Source organism: Neomonachus schauinslandi, chromosome X (genome assembly GCF_002201575.2).
Source record: "Neomonachus schauinslandi chromosome X, ASM220157v2, whole genome shotgun sequence".
In the NCBI taxonomy this organism is placed as follows: Eukaryota; Metazoa; Chordata; class Mammalia; order Carnivora; family Phocidae; genus Neomonachus; species Neomonachus schauinslandi.
This window is the reverse complement of record NC_058419.1, coordinates 77,828,438-77,844,127: the sequence shown is the minus strand read 5'-3', so window position 1 is coordinate 77,844,127 and position 15,690 is coordinate 77,828,438. Positions and strand designations below refer to the sequence as shown.

The window sequence follows — 15,690 nt, the reverse complement described above, 5'->3', positions numbered from 1 at the left end:
CCTCATTCTGATTGAACCTCATTTTCTTCGTCTGTAAATTGAATCATAATGCATACCTGACCATGTGAATTCAGTGAAACAGGACACATCAATTGGTCAGCATAATAAATTGAAAATAAATAACTTCAATAAGTGAAAAATATTATGTTACATTAATTTGGTCTTAGATTAAAAACCAAAAAATTAAAATCTGAAAGTCAGAGTCACATGAAGCAGGCAGCCTTGGCATCTGGGAGAGGTGCTGTAGGAAAAGAACTTGCCCTTTACCATTGAAATCTATAATCTAAACTTACAATGTGACCACAAATACCACCCGGAAATACTTTCTAAAGAACAAATCCATGCCAGTCACAAAGGCAAGGTAATCCTTTGAAAATGAACTAGAGTGGTGCCTGGCTGGCTCGCTTCTGCCTTTGGCTTGGGTCATGATCCCAGGGTCCTGGGACCAAGCCCCATGTCGGGCTTCCTGCTCAGCAAGGAATGTGCTTCTCCCTCTTCCTCTGCCCCTCACTACCCCCACTCAAGTGCTCTCTCTCTCTCTCTCTCCCTCTCTCTCTTTCAAATGGATAAATAAAATCTCAAAAAAATGAACTAGAAATCCCAAAGCCCAAAAGACACTTTGAAAGACTGTTGATGTACTAGATAAGTTTAACTGCCTTTTTAGTTTTATGATAATTTTAAATAGCACCAAATGTTCTTTAAAAAGTCAAATATAGGGGAAAAAAAGGGAGAGAAAATCTTGAGAATGGGATCAGCCTGAAGCTTAAAGATGATGAAGAAACATTGATGTGTGGGATTAAAAGAAACATACAAACAAAAAATAAACACACACACACATATTCTCAATTCCCATCTTGCTTCTACCATCTATGTCATCAAAACCAAAATTTTTATGAAAGGAAAAAACAAATTTTGAAAATAAGGAAGCAAATCCAGGGGTAGAAAGAAAGAGAGAAGGGCCTAAGAAAATACCTAGTAATTTTAACTACTTCACATCTTGGAACCTGGATGAATTATATCCCTGGGCACTGGAAAATGCTGAACAGATGACTGCTGACACAAGGCTTAGTGTCTTTTTTAGGAGGGAGTAGTGGGAATTATGCAGAAAGGCTGGGTATAGGCAGAGGTATTGTATTAGTTTCCTAGGTTTGTCTTAAAAAAGTATCTCTCTAATTCAATATGATCTCATCTTAACCTAAGTAGTTACATCTACAAAGGTCCTATTTCAAAACAATTGCACATTCTGAGGTTCCATGTGGGCATACATTTTGGAGGGACTCTATGCAATGCACTACAGGTGGTGAACAAAAATGGGGAGAGTAAGGCTATCTAAATTCCCCTATAGACCAAAACTCTTGGTGTCACCACCAAACAAGCTTCTAGAGTGAAACAGAAGAATGGCTTGTGAACACCCAGGAAAAGATGTGATCATCAAGAGTGAGCAAAGACTCAGCAAGGAACCGTCATATAATTCTGCCCCATTTTCTTTCATGAGTAGGAATTAGCATTATGTGTGCAAAGGTCAGAGGGCCTGCCACTGACAGAATGTCTAGCAGGAAACATCAGAGGGATGTACTAGCCATCAGAGATAACAGAACCCGAGTCTACTTTAAATTAAATGTATTGGGGAAAAGATGCCAGAGGAGTAGGGGACCCTATTCCAACCCGTCCCCAGAATTGAGCTGGATATCTCCCAGACGACTCTGAACATCCACAAAATCAGCCTGAGATGTAAGAAGATAGATCTGGATCTCTACAAACAGAATATCACAGGCAGTTGCTTTCAAGGTATGAAGCCTGGAGTCGTGATTCTGCATGCAGATATCCGAAGATAAATGGCAAGGGGAGGGAGCCCTGGGGATCCTACACCACTGGTGAGTGAGAGCATCCCAAGCTGGGGACTGGGCACAGAAACCAGGAGCAATGATTCTGTGGGCAGATATCTGAAGATAAACGGAAGGGGACTGGAGCTGCCATAAGCACTGGCACTGGGAAGGTGAAATAACACAGGAGCACAAAAGCCTCCCATGCTGGGGACCAGGCACAGACTCTCATACTGGTAGTGATGGGAAAAGGACTTTAGGGCAGGCCCCCAGACTGAAACCTGGAGCAGCAGGGCTGAGAGTGTGAACTGGGGTGGCTGGTGGTTTTAGAAGAAGAAAGGACAGAAACCTGCCCCGACCTAGAGATGAGGACTGGGAGCAGTGCTCAGGGGTGCACAACCAAGGATGCTGCAGTTCATAGCAGCACAGACAGAAATAGAGATAGTGTGCCCTGGAGAGCTCACTGAAAAACAGACTGTGATCCCTCTGTTCTGAGGCAGAGGATTGGAAGCTATCTCTTCTGCTCTGACTCTCGGAAGAGACTTGGAAAGCTGCCAGAGAAAGCCATCAGAGAACAAAAGCCCCAAAAAACCGGTTGCGACTGAGCTTTACCCCCCCACACACAGATGGCAGGGTAATTCTGCCTAAACAGGGTTGCCTGAGTAACAACACAGCAGGCCCCTCCCCTAGAAGACAAGCTGGGAGAACAAGAGGGTGCCAACAGTAAGGTCCTTATAAAATAGGTGCATCTTGCTTGGGTTCTGGTCAATAATTTAGACTCTGTACATCCCCTCAACCACCCCTCTACAGAATGAATAGGAGGAGGAAAGCCCCAAATAGGAAAGACTCAAAGACTGTGACTTCTGCCACAGATTTACAAATGGATGCAGATATAACCAAGATGTCGGAAACAGAATTCAGGGTAGCAATTTTGAAGACAATAGCTAGAATGCAAAAATTGATTAATGGCAACATAGAGTCTCTAAGGGCAGAAATGAAAGCTGAATTGGCAGAACATAAAAATGCTATCAATGAGGTCCAATCTAATCTAGATAATCTAACAGCTAGGGTAAGTGAGGCAGAGGAACGAATTAGTGATCTAGAAGATCAATTGATAGAAAAGAAGGCAGGGAAAAACAACTTAAAATCAATGAAAATAGAATCAGAGAAATAAGTGACACCATGAAAGGTTCCAATGTCACAATTATTGGGATCCTAGAGGGGGTGGAGAGAGAGAGAGGACTAGAAGATATATTTGAGCAAATCGTACCTGAGAACTTCCCTAATCTGGAGAATGAAACAAACACTCGTGTCCTAGAGGCAGAGAGGACCCCTCCCAAGATCAAGGAAAAGAGGCCAACACCCTGGCATGTAATAGTAAAACTCGCAAATCTTAGAACCAAGGAAACCATCTTAAGGGCACTTAGGAGGAAGAGATTCTTTGTGTACATAGGGAGGAACATCAGAATAACAACATATCTATCCACAGAGACCTACCAAGCCAGAAAGGCCTGGCAAGACATATTCAGGGTACTAAAAGAGTAGAACATGCAGCCAAGAATACTTTATCTGGCAAGCTGTCATTTAGAATGGATGGAGAGATGCAGAGCTTTTATGACCAGCAGAAACTGAAAGAATATGTGACCACTAAGCCAGCCATGCAAGAAATATTAAAGGGGGTTCTATAACAGGAGAAAGACTCCAAGAGTGATATAGAAAAGAAATTTACAGGGACAATCTACAGATGCAAGGTCTTCACAGGCAAAATGATGACAATTAATTCATATCTTTCAATAATCACTCTCAACGTGAACAGTCTAAATGCTCCCATAAAATGGCAGAGAACTGCAGATTGGATAAAAAGACAGGACCCATCCATATGCTGTCTAAAAGAGACTCATTTTGAACCTAAAGATACATCCAGACTGAAAATCAAGGGATAGAGATCCATCTTCCATGCCAGCAGACCTCAAAGGAAAGATGGGGTAGCAATTCTTATATCAGACAAATTAGATTTTAAATTAAATACTGTAGTTAGAGACACAGAGGGACACTAAATCATTCTTAAAGGGTCTATGCAACAAGAAGATTTAACAATTGTAAATACCTATGCCCCAAACATGGGAGCAGCCATCTTCATAAGCCAACTGTTCACCAAAATAAAGTGTCATATTGGTAGCAATACTTTAATTGTAGGAGCCCTCAATACTCCACTCTCAGCAATAGACAGATCATCTGAGCAGAAAATTAAAAAAGAAACAAGAGCTTTGAATGACACACTGGACCAGATGGACCTCATAGATATATACAGAACACTCCACCTTAACAACAGAATACTCATTCTTCTCCAGCGCACATGGAACTTTCTCCAGAACACACCACATACTGGCTCACAAATCAGGTCTCAACCGATACCCAAAGATTGAGATTATTCCCTGCATATTCTCAGATCATAATGCTTTAAAACTATAACTCAATAACAAGAAAAAATTTGGAAGAAATTCAAACACTTGGAAGCTAAAGAACACTCTACTCAAGAATGTTTGGGTCAACCAGGAAATCAAACAAGAACTTAAACAATTCATGGAAATCAATGAGAATGAAAACACATCAGTCCAAAACCTATGGCATACTGCAAAGGCAGTCCTAAAGGGGGAAATACATAGCCACCGAAGCCTCACTCAAAAAATAGAAAAATCCCAAATTCACCAACTAACTTTACACCTTAAAGAACTAGAGAAAAAGCAATAAAGGATGCCTAAGCCATGCATTAGAAGAGAAATAATTAAGATTAGAGCAGAGATCAGTGAATTAGAAACCAGAAACACAGTAGATCAGATCAATGAAACTAGAAGCTGGTTCTTTGAAAGAATTAATAAGATCGAAAAACCACTGGCCAGACTTATCCAAAAGAAAAGAGAAAGGACCCAAATTAATAAAATGATGAATGAAAGGGGAGAGATCACGATTAGCACCAAGGAAATAGAAACAATTATTAGAAATTATTATCAACAACTATATGCCAAAATCTGAGCAATCTGGATGAAATGGATGCCTTCCTGGAAATGTATAAACTCCCAAGACTGAAACAGGAAGAAACTGACAAACTGAATAGCCGATAACCAGTAACAAGACTGAAGCAGTAATCAAAAACCTCACAAAAAACGAGTCCAGGGTCTGATGGATTCCCTGCAGAGGTCTACCAAACATTCAAAGAAGAAATAACACATATTTTACTCAAGCTCTTTCAAAAAATAGAAACAGAAAGAAAGCTTCCAGACTCATTTTATGAGGCCCACATTACCTGATCCCCCAAAGAGGCAAAGACCCCATCAAAAAGGAGAATTTCAGACCGATATATCTGATGAATATGGACTCCAAAATTCTCAACAAAATCCTAGCTAATAGTATCCAACATACATTAAAATGATCACCCACCATGACCAAGTGGGATTCATCCCTGGGACGCAAGGGTGGTTCAACATTTGCAAATCAATCAGTGTGATAGAACACATTAATAAGAGGAGAGAGAAGGACCATATGGTCCTCTCAATTGATGCAGAAAAAGCATTTGACAAAATACAGCATCCTTTCCTGATTAAAACTCTTCAGAGTATAGGGATAGAGGGAACATTATTCAAGTTCATGAAATCCATCTATGAAAAACCCACAGCAAATATCATCCTCAATGGGGAAAACCTGAGAGCCTTTCCCTTAAGATCAGGAACACATCAAGGATGCCCACTCTTGCCACTATTATGCAATATAATAGTAGAAGTCCTAGCAACAGCACTCAGAAATGGGGAGAAGAACATGAACACACATTTCTCCAATGAAGTCCTACAAGAGGCTAATAGGCACATGGAAAAATTTTCAACATCACTTGGCATTAGGGAAATACAAATCAAAACCAGAATGAGATACCATCTCACACTGGTCAGAATGCCTAAAATTAACATCTCAGGACGTAAGATGTTGGCGAGAATGTGGAGAAAGGGAACCCTCTTACAGTGTTGGTAGGAATTCAAACTGGTGCAGACACTCTGCAAAACAGTATGGAGGTTCCTCAAAATGTTACAAATAGAATTCCCCTATGACCCAGTGATTGTACTGTTAGGTATTTATCCATAAGACACTAAAATACTGATTCAAAGGTGCTCATGCAAACCAATGGGTATAGCAACATTATCTACAATAGCTAAAATATGGAAACAGCCCAGATGTCCATTGATGATGAATGGGTGAAGAAGATATGGTATATATATATACACGATGGAATATTACTTAGCCATCAAAAGTAATGAAATCTTGCCATTTGCAAAGACATGGGTGGGAGTAGAGTACATTATACTAAGCGAAATAAGTCAGTCAGAGAAAGGCAAATACCATATGATATCACTCATATGTGGAATTTAAGAAAGAAGCCAGGTGAACATAGGGGAAGGGAAGGAAAATAAAATAAGATAAAAACAGTGAGGGAGGCAAACCATAAGAGACTCTCAACTAAAGGGAACAAACTGAGGGGTGCTAGAGGGAAAGTGAGTGGAGGGATTGAGTAATTGGGTGAAGGGCTCTAAGAAGGGCACTTGATGTAATGAGCACTGGGTGTTATATGCAACTGATGAATCACTGAATTCTACTCCTGAAACTAATAATACACTATGTGTTAACTAAATTGAATTTAAATTAAAAATTTAAAAAAATAGGGAAATCATCTTAAGATGGCGGCAAAGTAGGGGACCTCGTTTCATCTGGTCCCTCAAATTTAGCTGTATATCTCTCAAACCATTCTGAACATACACAAATTCAACCTGAAATGTAAGAAGGTTTATCTGGATCTCCACAAGCAGAAAAACAACTACTTTTTGCAAGGCAGAAGATGTGGAACCTTGAATCTTCAGGGGAAATATCCGAAGATAAGTGGGGGGAGGGGGACGCTTCAATAAGCAGGCCACTGGAAAGTGATATAACACCTGAGTAAAATAAATCAGGACACTTGGAAATCTGCTCTAATGAGAGGCATCCCCTTGTTAAAAGGGCACAGGGGATGAATAGGGCAGAAATCTAGGTGGATCATTGTGGTATCAGAATTCCAGGAAACTCAGAAAGAATGGGGAAGCCTGAACTGATAGAGTGCCCAAGCAGTGGAGCAGGGAGACTGGTTATGGTCAGCAAGCCCAGATGGGACTCTCACCTCCAGTCACTGTAAACCATGAGCCAAGCCAGTAGGGAGACCACTCTTTGCCAGACCACCTTGAAAAGGAGTAGAAGGTACAGGCTGTTTAACATCCTAGGAGAGATATAAAACAGCTTAAGCTCACGACAGGGCCCATAACTCCCCCAGGAGAGGTGTAGCCAATGGGAGCCACAGGATTCAGTGGTTTGGCACACAAAGAGCCTACGCCCACGACCGGGCAACAGCTCTCAGGTCAATGTGACCCCCAAAGGGACACTAGGGCCGCACCCAGGGTGACCTGGGAGCTGCAGAAGAGGGTGCACACGTAAGCCCATGGCTGCTAGCAATTGCAAAGTTACAAAGCACACAGATGCTTGAAGGTCCCTGTGACTCCCCCCCCCCAGAGGGGTGCAGCGGGCATGAATTGTGTGAGTCTATGGAATTTGGTAGACACAAAGGTGGAGACAGTATGGCTTGAAGGATTTGTTGGGGGGGGCCGCAAACTTGAACCTCTGGGCCAGAGATTCCCCAACAGCCATATTTGCTCTGACCCTCCAAAGAGAAGCTGAAAGATGCGAGGGAACAAAAGCCACACAGCCCACCAGCTTACGTTAAGCCCATCCCCCTGACAAGGGTTGGTGGGACTCCTGAAAAGCCATGCAACAGTCCCCTCCCGCAGAAGACAGACAGGAAGAACAGGTGAATATTAAGCTTATTTCCCACGGGACTAAAACTTCAGTGCCAGGGGAAATAATATAGGGAGCTTGCTCCAGGCGTTCCCTCAGAACTCGTTTACAATTCAGGCTAAAATTTTACATTTTTAGTTTCCTTTCTTATTCTTTCTTTATCTCTTTTTTTTTTTACCCTGTTCCTGTTTCAAATAGATTCTTATTTCCCAACTTATTTTTTTGCTTTCTTTTTTTAAAAATTAATTTTTTTTGATGTAGTGTTACATGATTCATTGTTTGCCTATAACACCCAGTGGTCCATTCAATATGTGCCCTCCTTAATACCCATCACCAGGCTAACCCATCCCCCCATCCCCCTCCCCTCTAGAACCCTCAGCTTGTTTCTCAGAGTCCACAGACTCTCATGGTTTGTCTACCCCTCCAATTTCACCCCTTCATTTTTCCCTTCCTACTATCTTTTTTTTTTTTTTAAACATATAATGTATTATTTGTTTCAGAGGTACAGGTCTGTGATTCATCAGTCTTATACAATTCACAGGGCTCACCATAGCACATACCCTCCCCAATGTCTATGACACAACCACTCCATCCCTCCCACCCCCCAACACTCCAGTAACCCTCAGTTTGTTTCCTGAGATTAAGAATTGCTCATAACAGTGAGATCATATGATACTTGTCTTTCTCTGATTGACTAATTTCGCTTAGTGTAATACCTTCTAGGTGCACTCATGTCATTGCAAATGGCAAAATTTTGTGTTTTTGAAGACTGCATAATATTCGATTGTAGATATATATACCACAACTTCTTTATCCATTCATCTGTTGATGGACATCTTGGCTTTTTCCATAGTTTGGCTATTGTGGACATTGTTGCTACAAACATTGGGGTGCATGTACCCCTTCAGATCCCAACATTTGTATGTTTCGGGTAAATACCCAGTAGTGCAATTCCTGGGTGGTACGGTAGCTCTATTTTCAACTTTTTGAGGCACCTCCATACTGTTTTCCAGAGTGGCTACACCAGCTTGCATTCCCACCAAAAGTGTAGGAGGGTTCCCCTTTCTCTGCATCCTTGCCAACATCTATCATTTTCTGACATATTAATTTTAGCCTTTCTAACTGGTGTGAGGTGGTATCTCATTGAGGTTTTGATTTGGATTTCCCTGATGCTGAGCGACATTGAGCATTTTTTCATGGGTCTGTTGGCCATTTGGATATCTTCTTTGGAAAAATGTCTGTTCATCTCTTCTGCCCATTTCTTGATTGGATTATTTGTTCTTTGAGTGTTGAGCTTGATAAGTTCTTTATAGATTTTGGATACCAGCCCTTTATCTTATATGTCATTTGCAAATATCTTCTCCCATTCTGTGGGTTGTCTTTTGGTTTTGTTGACTGTTTCTTTTGCTGTGCAAAAGCTTTTTATCTTGATGAGGTCCCAATAGTTCATTTTTGCCCTTGCTTCCCTTGCCTTTGGCGATGTTTCTAGGAAGAAGTTGCTGTGGCTGAGGTCGAAGAGGTTGCTGCCTGTGTTCTCCTCAAGGATTTTGATGGACTCCTGTCTCACATTAAGGTCTTTCAACCATTTGGAGTCTATTTTTGTGTGTGGTGTAAGGAAATGGTCCAGTTTCATTCTTCTGCATGTGGCTGTCCAATTTTCCCAACACCATTTGTTGAAGAGACTGTCTTTTTTCCATTGGACATTCTTTCCTGCTTTGTCAAAGATTAGTCAACCATAGAGTTGAAGGTCCATTTCTGAGCTCTCTACTCTGTTCCATTGAACTATGTGTCTGTTTTTGTGCCAGTACCATAGTGTCTTGATGATGACAGCTTTGTAATAGAGCTTGAAGTCCGGAATTGTGATGCAACCAGCTTTGCTTTTCTTTTTCAACATTCCTCTGGCTATGCGGGGTCTTTTCTGGTTCCATAAATTTTTTAGGATTATTTGTTCCATTTCTTTGAAAAAAAAGTGGATGGTATTTTGATAGGGATTGCACTGAATGTGTAGATTGCTCTAAGTAGCACTGACATCTTCACAATATTTGTTCTTCCAATCCATGAGCATGGAAAATTTTTCCATTTCTTTGTGGCATCCTCAATTTCTTTCATGAGTATTTTATAGTTTTCTGAGTACAGATTCTTTGCCTCTTTGGTTAGATTTATTCCTAGGTATCTTATGGTTTTGGGTGCAATTGTAAATGGGATCGACTCCTTAATTTCTCTTTCTTCTGTCTTGGTGTATAGGAATGTCATTGATTTCTGTGCATTGATTTTATATCCTGCCACTTGACTGAATTCCTGTATGAGTTCTAGCAGTTTTGGGGTGGAGTCTTTTGGGTTTTCCACATAAAGTATCATGTCATCTGCAAAGAGTGAGAGTTTGACTTCTTTGACAATTCAGATGTCTTTTATTTCTTTTTGTTGTCTGATTGCTGTGGCTAGGACTTCTAGTACTCTTTTGAATAGCAGTGGTGATAGTGGACATCCCTGCCATGTTCCTGAACTTAGGGGGAAAGCTCTGTTTTTCCCCTTTGAGAATGATGTTCGCTGTGGGTTTTTCATAGATGGCTTTTATGATATTGAGGTATGTACCCTCTATCCCTACACTCTGAAGAGTTTTAATCAAGAAACGATGCTGTACTTTGTCAAATGCTTTTTCTGCATCTCTTGAGAGGATCATATGGTTCTTGTTCTTTCTTTTGTTAATGTATTGTATCACACTGATTGATTTGCAGATGCTGAACCAACCTTGCAGCCCAGGAATAAATCCCACTTGGTCGTGGTGAATAATCCTTTTAATTACTGTTGGATCCTATTGGCTAGTATTTTGGTGAAAATTTTTGCATCCATGTTCATGAAGGATATTGGTCTGTAATTCTCCTTTTTGATGGGGTCTTTGGTTTGGGGATCAAGGTAATGGTGGCCTCATAAAACGAGTTTGGAAGTTTTCCTTCCATTTCTATTTTTTGGAACAGTTTCAGAAGAATACGTATTAATTCTTCTTTAAATGTTTGCTAGATTTCCCCTGGGAAGACATCTGGCCCTGGCCTCTTGTTTGTTGTGAGATTTTTGATTACTGCTTCAATTTCCTTAGTGGTTATGGGTGTGTTCAGGTTTTCTATTTCTTCCTGGTTGAGTTTTGGTAGTTGATACATCTCTAGGAATGCATCCATTTCTTCCATATTATCTAATTTGCTGGCATAGAGTCGCTCATAATATGTTCTTATAATTGTTTGTACTTCTTTGGTGTTGGTTGTGATTTCTCCTCTTTCATTCATGATTTTATTTATTTGGGTCTTTTTTCTTTTCTTTTTGATAAGTCTGGCCAGGGGTTTATCAATCTTATTAATTCTTTCAAAGAACCAGCTCCTAGTTTCGTTGATCTGTTCTACTGTTCTTTTGGTTTCTATTTCATTGATTTCTGCTCTAATCTTTATTGTTTCTCTTCTCGTGCTGGGTTTAGGCTTTATTTGCTGTTCTCTCTCCAGCTCCTTTAGGCGTAGGGTTAGGTTGTGTATTTGAGACCTCTCTTGTTTCTTGAGAAAGGCTTGTTTTGCTATATACATTCCTCTTAGGACCACCTTTGCTGCATCCCAAAGATTTTGAACAGTTGTGTTTTCATTTTCATTTGTTTCCATTATTATTATTTTTAATTATTCTTTAATTTCCTGGTTGACCCATTCATTCTTTAGTGGGATGCTCTGTAGCTTCCATGTATTTGAGTTCTTTCCAACTTTCCTCTTGTGATTGAGTTCTAGTTTCAAAGCATTCTGGTCTGAAAATATGCAGGGAATGATCCCAATCTTTTGGTACTGGTTGAGACCTGATTTGTGACCTAGGATGTGATCTATTTTGGAGAATGTTCCATGGGCAGTAGAGAAGAATGTGTATTCTGTTGCTTTGGGATGGAATATTCTGAATATATCTGTGAAGTCCATTTGGTCCAGTGTGTCATTTAAAGTCTTTATTTTTTTTAAATTTTTTAAAAGATTTTATTTATTTTACAGAGACACAGCGAGAAAGGGAACAAAAGCAGGGGGAGTGGGAGAGGGAGAGAAGCAGGCTTCCTGCCAAGCAGCAAGCCCGACGCAGGGCTCAATTCCAGGACTCCAGGATCATGACCTGAGCCGAAGGCAGACGCTTAATGACTGAGCCACCCAGGCGCCCCAAGTCTTTATTTGTTTGTTGGTCTTTTGCTTAGGTGATCTGTCCATTTCAGTGAGGGGAGTGTTAAAGTCCCCTACTATTATTGTATTGTTGTCGATGTGTTTCTTTGATTTTGTTATTAATTGGCTTATATAATTGGCTACTCCCATGTTAGGGGAATAGATATTTACAATTGTTATATCTTCTTGTTGGATAGACCCTTTAAGTAGGATATAGTGTCCTTCCTCATCTCTTATTATAGTCTTTGGTTTAAAATTTAATTTGTCTGATATAAGGATTGTCACCCCAGCTTTCTTTTGGTGTTCATTAGCATGGTAAATAGTTTTCCACCCCCTCACTTTCAATCTGGAGGTGTCTTTTGGTCTAAAATGAGTCTCTTGAAGACAGCATATCAATGGGTCTTGTTTTTTTATCCAGTCTGATAGCCTGTGTCTTTTTTTTTTTTAATTTATTTGCGAGAGAGAGAATGAGAGACAGAGAGCATGAGAGGGAGGAGGGTCAGAGGGAGAAGCAGACTCCCTGCCGAGCAGGGAGCCTGATGCAGGACTCGATCCCGGGACTCCAGGATCATGACCTGAGCCGAAGGCAGTCGCTTAACCAACTGAGCCACCCAGGCGCCCAAGCCTGTGTCTTTTGATTGGGGCATTTAACCCATTTACATTCAGGGTAACTATTGAAAGATATGAATTTAGTGCCATTGATTTGCCTCTAAGGTGACTGATACTGTATATTGTCTCTGTTCTTTTCTAGTCTATGTTACTTTTAGGCTCTCTCCTTGCTTAGAGGACCCCTTTCAATATTTCTTGTAGGGCTACTTTCGTGTTTGCAAATTCTTTTAGTTTTTGTTTGTCCTAGAAGCTTTTTATCTCTCTATTTTCAGTGACAGCCTAGCTGGATATAGTATTCTTGGCTGCATATTTTTCTTGTTTAGTGCTCTGAATATATCATGCCAGTCCTTTTTGGCCTGCCAGGTCTCTGTGGATAAGTCTGTTGCCAATCTAATGCTTCTACCCTTGTAGGTTACAGACCTCTTGTCCTGAGTTGCTTTCAGGATTTTCTCTTTGTCTCCGAGACTTGTATGTTTTACTATTAGATGTCAGAGTATTGACGTATTTTTATTGATTTTGAGGGGCGTTCTCTGTGCCTCCTGGATTTTGATGCCTGTTTCCTTCCCCAAATTAGGGAACTTCTCTGCTATAATTTGTTCCAATATACCTTCTGCCCCTCTCTCGCTTTCTTCTTCTTCTGGGATCCCAATTTTTCTTTTTTTTTTTATTATGTTATGTTAATCACCATACATTACATCATTAGTTTTTGATCTAGTGTTCCATGATTCATTGCTTGTGTATAACACCCAGTGCTCCATGCAGAACGTGCCCTCCTTAATACCCATCACCAGGCTAACCCATCCCCCCACCCCCCTCCCCTCTAGAATATGTATTGTTTTCTTATGGTATCACTTATCTCTCAAATTCTGCCCTCGTGATCCAGTAGTTGTTTATCTCTCTTTTTCTCAGCTTCGTTATTTTCCATCATTTGGTCTTCTATAGCACTAATTCTCTCTTCTGCATCAATTATCCTGGCAGTTAGAGCCTCCATTTTTTATTGCACCTCATTAATAGCCTTTTTGATTTTGACTGGGTTAGATTTTAGTTCTTTTATTTCTCCAAAAAGCGTTTCTCTAGTATCTTCCATGCTTTTTTCAAGCCCAGCTAGTATCTTTATAATTGTCATTCTCAACTCTAGTTCTGACATCTTACTAATGTCCGTATTGATTAGGTCCCTGGCAGTCAGTACTGCCTTTTTTTTTTTTTTGAGGTGAGTTTTTCCATCTTGTCATTTTGTCCAGAAGAGAATAGATGAATGAGAGAACAAAATGCTAACAGGGTAACAACAACCCCAGAAAAATATACACTAAACAAATCAGAAGAGACTTGAAACCAGGGGAAAAGAAAGGGAAAGAAAGAAAAAAAAAAGAAAAAGAAAAAAAGGATATGATCAAATGTGATCAGGCTGGTGAAAAAATCAGTACCACACACTAGATTTGGGGCATATTTTGGTCTGTTAGAAGAAACTCCCTCCCAAAATTTTAAAGAAAGAAAAACTTACAGATGTACAAATATAAGGGTAAATACGATGAAGGGATGGAATATGAATGTAAAGATGAAAATTATAAAAGATTTTATAAAAAGAATTGATAAGAAGTTGGTTGAAAAAAGAAAGAAGAGAAATTTTTAAAAATAGGGGGAGAGAATGTGATCAAGCAGGAGACTAGAACAAAGCCATACACTAGAGATTTAGGGTATATTTTGGTCTGTTAAAAGAAACTGTATCCCAAAATTTTAAAGTGAGTACAACTGATATATATACCAAAAATAAGGTTAACTAAAATGAAGAGATAGAATATGAATGTAAAAATGAAAATTAAAAAAGATTTTTAAAAAAGGGATTGATAAGATGTTGGTTGAAAAAGGGAAAAAGAAAAATTAAAAAAATAGAAAAAGAAAAAAAAAGAAAATTTAAAAAATTATCTTTGAAAGAGTAAAGAATCATGGGGAAAAAAACCCATGAATTCAACGTGCTGTATTCCCCTAATGCTCGAGTTCTGCTGTTCTCATTGATCAGTAAACTTGGTCTTGGCTGGCTGTCCTTGCTGATCTTCTGGGGGAGGCGCCTGTTGCAGTGGTTCTCAAATATCTTTGCCTGAGGCAGAATTGTCCCGCTCTTGCCAGGGGCCGGGCTAAGTAATCTGCTCAGGTTTGCTCTTGGTAGCTTTTGTTCCCTACAAATTTTCCACACAGCTTTGGAGGACGAGAGTGAAAATGGCAGCCTCCCAATCTCTGCTCTGGAGGAGCCAAGAACTCAGGGCCCCACTCCTCAGTGCACCCCCAAAGAAAAGCAGTCAATCCCTCTCCCCATTCCCTCCTCTTTTTTTTCTTTTTTTATTGTTTTGGATAAACTTGGCTTTGATTGCATATCTGTGGTAGCTTTCAACCACATCAGATTTTTTCTAAGGTGCATTTTCCTTGAGTCATTTTTGATATTTTTGTCTCTGTTCATTTGTTCAACCATCCAAGAACAGAGTGACTAGGAGGAGGAACTCCCAACAAAGAAAAGACCAAGAGACAGTGTCCTCTGCCAGAGAACTAATGAATATGGATATAAGCAAGATGTCAGAGATGGACTTCAGGATAACAATCATGAAGTCAATAGCTAGACTTGAAAAAAACATTATTGACAATATAGAATCTCTAAGGGCAAAAATGAGATCTAATCAGTCCGAACTTAAAAATACTATGAATAAGATGCAGTCTAAACTGGATAATCTAGCAGCCATGGTAAATGGGGGCAGAACAAGAAGAGAAGCTGGTGGAAAGGAAGGAAGCTGAGGAAGATACGGATAGGCAACTAGTAGCCCAGGAAAATAGACTTGAGATCAATGATGCCATGAAAATTTCCAGTGTCAGAATTATTGGGATCCCCGAGGGGGTGGAGAGAGAGGCGATAATATGGTATAATTGAGCAAATCATAGCTGAGAACGTAACTAATCTGGGGAAGGAAATAAGCAATCAAGTCCAAGAGGCAGGGAGGATCCTCCCAAAATCAATAAAAATATATCAACACCAACATATAATAGCAAAGCTTGCAAATCTTAGAGCCAAGGAAGCTATCCTGAGGGCAGCTAGGGGGAATAGATTTCTTACATATGGAAGGAGGAACATCAGACTAATAACAGACCAAACCACAGAGACCTGGCAGGCCAGAAAGGGCTGGCAAGACATATCCAGAATACTAAATGAGAAGAACATGCAGTCAAGAATACTTTACAGAGCAAGG

At 40.1% G+C, this 15,690-nt stretch overlaps 1 protein-coding gene across 1 annotated transcript in view; it reads left to right on the top strand.

Moving 5' to 3' along the window:
- The window catches only part of LOC110582535 (zinc finger X-linked protein ZXDB), a 150,733-nt gene that overhangs the window by 1,433 nt on the left and 133,610 nt on the right, over positions 1-15,690 (top strand). The gene's annotated exons all lie outside the window — the stretch shown is intronic.